At 47.2% G+C, this 5976-nt stretch overlaps 1 non-coding gene across 1 annotated transcript; it reads right to left on the bottom strand.

Annotated features, from left to right (window-relative positions):
* Positions 1–3688: 3688 nt before the first annotated feature.
* Positions 3689–3770, bottom strand: trnal-aag (transfer RNA leucine (anticodon AAG)). Its single transcript has one exon. It is a non-coding gene; the product is annotated as a tRNA-Leu (tRNA).
* Positions 3771–5976: the final 2206 nt, after the last annotated feature.

Raw genomic sequence — 5976 nt, 5'->3', positions numbered from 1 at the left:
ACTCTTTCCAGTTTAATAACATCCTTTGTACAGCAAGTTGGGTAAAATTGAACACAATATTCCAAGTGCCGCCTCACTAACATCCTGCACAACTACAACAGACCTTCCCAACTTCGATATTCCATGCCCTGACTGGTGAAGGGCCCAGTGTGCCAAAAGCCTTCTTCACTGCCCTGTCTCCCTGAGTTCAGAGAGCCGTGCTCCTGGAATCCAAGGTCCCTCTGGTCCACTACACTCCTTCAGGCCCTAACATTCACCAAAAAAACCCTGTCTTGATGTGGCTTTCCAAAATGCAAGATCTCGCCCTTGTCTGTATTAAACTCCATTTGCCATTTCTCAGCCCAATTCCCCAGCTGATCAAGGTCCTGTTGCAATTGCTGAGAACCTTCCTCCCTTAATTTAGTGTAATCTGAAATCTTTTTAATCATGCCTTAAAGATCCTCATCCAAATCATTGATATAGATAACAAACAGCACTGGGCCTAGCACTGACCAGCTCAGTGGCACAGTGGTTAGCACTGCTGCCTTACAGTACTGTCGATCTGGGTTCAATTACAACCTCATAGGATGGTCTGTGTGGGTTAGATTTCCGACAGTATGGAAACAGGCCATTTGGCCCAACAAACCACACCGACCTGCTGAAGAGTAACCCACCCAGAGCCATTCTCCCTACCAATGTTTACCCTTGACGAATGCACCGAGCACTATGGACAATTTCGCCTGGCCAATTCATCTGACCTGCACATTTTCGGAATGGAGAGGAAACCAGAGCACCCAAAGGAAACCCACGCAGACACAGGGAGAATGTGCAAACTCCACACAGTCACCCGAGACTGGAGTCGAACCTGGGTACCTGGCGCTGTGAGGCAGCAGTGCCAACCACTGAGCCACCATGCCACACCAACTGAGTTTGTACGTTCTCTCCATGTCTGCATGGGTTTCCTCTGGGTGCACCGGTTTCTTCCCACAATCCAAAGATCTGCAGGTCAAGTAAATTGGCAATGCTCAATTGCCGAGAATGTTCATGGATGTGTAAGTTGCGTGAGTCAGGGGTAAATGCAGTGTAATAAAGTCGGGGAATGGGTTTGAGTGAAATAATCTTCAGAGGGCAAGTAGACTTGTTGGGCCGAAGGGCCTGTTTCCACAGAGGAGGGATTCTATGATTCTATGACCGCTGAGGCACACCACGAGTCACAGGCCTCCAGTCTGACTGTTACCCTTTGCTTTCTACCATCAAGCCAATTGTGTACTCAGCTTGCCAACGCCCCCTGGATTCCATGCGATCTAACCTTCCAGAGCAAGGTACCATGTGGAACCTTACCAAAAGCCTTCCTGAAATCTGTAGAGTCTACATGTACTGGCCTGCCCTCGTCAAACTTCCTGATCACTTCAATAAAGAACGCTGACAAATTTGTGAGGCATGGTCTCCCATGCACAAGGCTTTACTGACTACTCCCAATCAAATGTTGTATTTCCAAATGCATGTCTATCTAATCTCTCAGCATCTTCTCAAGTAACTTACTTACCACGGATGTTAGGTTTACTGATCTATAGTTCCCAGTTTTATCTTTGCAGCCATTCTTGAATAAGGGTGCAGCATATGCTGTCCTCCAGTCTTCCAGGACCTCACCCGTGGCTAACGGTGAGGCAAAAAGATCAGCAGGGACTCCACAAGAACTTCCCTCGCCTCTTGAGGTGCTGTTGGATATGTTTGGTCAGGTCCAGGAGATTTATACACCTTCATACATTCTAATGCATTCAACACATCCTCTCCTGTGATAGGGACTGTCCCCAAGAGATGATCACTAACTTCCCCAAGTTCCCAAGCCTTCATGTCCTTCTCCAAGGTCAACACAGAGGAGAAATAACTCCTGTGATTCTGCACACACGTCCACTTTGGTCCTTGAAGGGTCCTATTTTCTCTCTAATTATTTTTTTTCCTTGGGTGGGGGAGATTGCAGTGTTGGGTAGGGATCAGTCAGGGAGGGGGATATTGCAGTGTTGGGTAGGGATCAGTCAGGGAGGGGGATATTGCAGTGTTGGGTAGGGATCAGTCAGGGAGGGGGATATTGCAGTGTTGGGTAGGGATCAGTCAGGGAGGGGGATATTGCAGTGTTGGGTCGGGATCAGTCAGGGAGGGGAGATTGTAGAGTTGGGTCGGGATCAGTCAGGGAGGGGGAGATTGTAGAGTTGGGTAGGGCTCAGTCAGGGGTGCCAATTCTCGCACGTTGAATAACGACAGACACCTTCCAAATGAGCTCTTTCAGAGACGACTTTGGGGTACATTTAACAGACAGACAAGTTCAGGAATTCGTGGTGCATTGTGACACCAGCGCATCGGCTTCTTCCCTGTCTTTGAACCGGGCCGCCTGCGCAAGGAATGCAAATGCGGTAATGCTTTTCGTGGAAGGATCAGAAGGGGGTAACTCCACTCTCAAACAGAATGGCATATGATCAGAACCAGTTTGGAGAAAAACTTTACAATGCTTTGCACTGTAAGTAAATGGAATTGTATTGCATTGCACTATGAAAGAAGATTTATTCAAGCCAGCTCGAAGCCAGGTTTGCACATGGGAAATCAAGCAAGAAAGCTCCGTTCTTGTCCATGTAAAAGGCTGCAGTTGAAGAGCAAAGCAGTTTCTGCCCAGTCTCGAACTGGGAACCGTTCGCGTGTATGGCAAACGTGATGACCACAACACTACAGACACAAGCCTCGGCCCCCTGCCCTGCAGCTCAGTGGCATCCAGCACTGAAAGTTGAAGCCATTGTACCGTTCAACTTTCTGTTTCCATTAGCTCGTTGTTTAATGGGACTTGTTTAATTTTGGCGATGTGGTGAGCATGGACGAGATACACCGAAGTATCTGTTTCCACGCGGTGTACCCCAATAACTATGTGTTGCTTACTCCGGCTTTAAAGGATTACGTTTTTGCGGAGCTTACCATCGCAGTCTGTGGCAAAATCATTTAGTCTGTTCGACTGCTCACGGGAAAGGTAGCATTGTGAAACACTGCAGAACACAAACCAACCTGGAAAACCAAATGTATTTTCAGACACAGCGAGCATGAATGCTAATTGTGAGACAGTCCGGGGGCGTGAGCCATAAAGTAATCACACAACTAACAACAGGGCAATTCCAAACTACTCTTTCAAACATACTGGAGACTGAGTGCACCACCACTTCCCAGACAATGCTGCAAAGAGACAAAGAAAGATCATAATAAGAATGGGCCATAAAAAGTGAATTTCACCAATCACAGTCTCGATTAGATTACCTTTCCCTTCCGATGTCTCCAGGACGGAAATGACGGAAGTGGGAGAATTTCAGTAACATATGACACCGAAATACATTGGAATGATTTTCTCATTGGCCAGAAAACCAAATAACGACGAGTCGAGTCACCGTAGGACTCTGTTTCGCAACAGCGCTGAAATAACAGTCTCCATTCGGTTCCAGAAAAAGCTCAACTTGCCTGGAACAGAAAGCAACAGTTGAGCTGCTGGCGATTTTCCGCGCGGGAGGCGAACACGATCACGACAGCACAGACACTTTGGAAAATTCGGCACTTTCCCACACCGCAGTCAATTCCCCGGGAACCAAACCCATTTTCCTTCTGCTTTTAACAGAAACGCAGCAGGGATCGAAACAGCATTTTACCAGGCTGTGCCGTTGGAGCTGTTCAGCAGAAATGGCAGCGGTGGGATTCGAACCCACGCCTCTGTCGAGACTGGAGCCTTAGTCCAGCGCCTTAGACCGCTCGGCCACACTACCAGCCGGCCACGCCCCCTCCCCCCATTTTCTTGCACTTCCAATTGTGCTCCTGCATAACAACAGATGTAAACTCCCGTGAAAATGGTTCCATGATCCCTCTCCGACTCGCACAGCTGCTGGGATGTGCCCGTCTACAATATCAATTTCTCAGCAGTTAACGATAGCCCATCAATCCAGACAAAAATCACTGGTAAGCTGAGTCTATCTTCTCAGACTGGATTCAGCTACAAATGTATTTGTGAGTGTGTGAGAATATATGATCGGTTATGATTGGGTCAAATTACCATCAGCTGCTTGACATTACTGCAATTCGGATTCTTGCTTTGCTAAATGATTTCACCCATTGCTCGAAACAGGACAACTTTCACGGTTACACCGAACATGAAACACACCGGACTACAGGGAAAATGCACAAACCTGAGCAGGCCGTGTCCCAAATCATACCGTGCAGCATAGTTTCAGTCACTGTGTCTGTTTTGCAGAATAAGGTCCCAAAGAATGTTCCACCCTAAAACCGGAGGTCGCATTCCAATCCGAGAACGACAGATTACATCGTGAGGATGCTCTGACCTCGGGGCCGGTTCGAGATGCCACTTTCCTTGCGTTTATGCCTCAACCGTGCAATTCACTGCAGAGATGTTCACTCCTGGACATGAGCCTCATGGATACCAACTGAGTCGGAAACCTGTGTGGGAATCGATGAGAAGCGACTCAATAAAGTTTAACAAGTTCCATGGTGCTTTTTAGAAATGCAGTTTCTGTTCACCTCAATCTAAAAGGCAGTTTCTGAACATAGTAACAGAAGTCAAAAGGTAATTATCTCACCCCACCCCCACTCCGGAAGAGGTGCTAACCGCCCTTGATTGCTTTTTGTTCTCGATGTGAAGAGCTCTCACGCCTCTGAGTCACCTTCACGTGTCTGGTTGCTGAGTGAGTCACAAAGAAGGGGTTTCACCAGAGCTGCAACGGCCTCACTTCCCCACTCGCCCTCCCCGTTTACATTTTCCTGCTCCTCAGTGATTTCAAGAAAACCAAATGGATGCGATGTCATTCTGTAGCCTCTCTGTCGATTCCTCCGTTTCAGTTTCAACATGGCTTAGATCTCGGGGCGCACCTTAATACTAGAGACGCTATGAAAGCACAGGTACTGAGGTTCCTCTGAGAGTGTAATTTCTTTCATTGCTGTTGCTGATTGAAAGAGCCACGAACGTGCGAATTGCTCCAAAACATGATTCAGGACCTCTGGTGCCAATTCTCGTACGTTGAATAACGACAGACACCTTCCAAATGAGCTCTTTCAGAGACGACTTTGGGATACATTTGACAGACAGACTAGTTGAGGAATCCGTGGTGCATTGTGACACCAGCGCATCAGCTTCTTCCCTGTCTTTGAACCGGGCCGCCTGCGCAAGGAATGCAAATGCGGTAATGCTTTTCGTGGAAGGATCAGAAGGTGGTAACTCCACTCTCAAACAGAATGGCATATGATCAGAACCAGTTTGGAGAAAAACTTTACAATGTTTTGCACTGTAAGTAAATGGAATTGCATTGCATTGCACTGTGAGAGCAGATTTGTTCATGCAAATTCGAAGGCAGGTTTGCAGATGGGAAGGCAAACAAGAAAGCTCTTTTCTTGTCTATGTCAAAGGCTGCAGTTGAAGAACAAAGCAGTTTTGGCCCAGTCTCGAATATGGGACTTTTCGCGTGTGAGGCGAATGCGATGACCGATACACGACAGAATACAAGCTGCCGACGCCCGTCCTGCGGCTCAGTGGCATCCAGCACTGAAAGTTGAAGCCATTGTACCGTTCACCTTTCTGTTTCCAATAGCTCGTTGCTGTTCAGCGTAATTGACATCTTAAAAACGTTAAAAAAAGAAGCTCTTTCAACTCAGTTCCAACACGTTTCCAACTCACTTATTATCAATGTGGCTCGTGTCCATGTGTGAATGTCTCTGCAGGAAATTGCACGGTTAACGTAAAATGCAGAAAAACATGCATACCAACCTGCACCAATACCTGTCTCCTGTTATTAAACTGTTATTGACAGAAACACCAGCACACAACCTTCCACCACTACCCTGTCTCCTGCCAATAAGCAGATATATGCAGAAACACACACAACCCTCCATCATCACACTGTCTCCTTCCATTAAGTAGATATACACAGAAACACACACAACTCTCCACCAAAACCCTGTTTCTTG

The sequence above is a fragment of the Chiloscyllium punctatum genome, chromosome 30, assembly GCF_047496795.1.
Source record: "Chiloscyllium punctatum isolate Juve2018m chromosome 30, sChiPun1.3, whole genome shotgun sequence".
Lineage (NCBI taxonomy): Eukaryota > Metazoa > Chordata > Chondrichthyes > Orectolobiformes > Hemiscylliidae > Chiloscyllium > Chiloscyllium punctatum.
The sequence above is the reverse complement of the archived record's forward strand: the minus strand, read 5'-3'. Positions and strand labels throughout refer to the sequence as shown.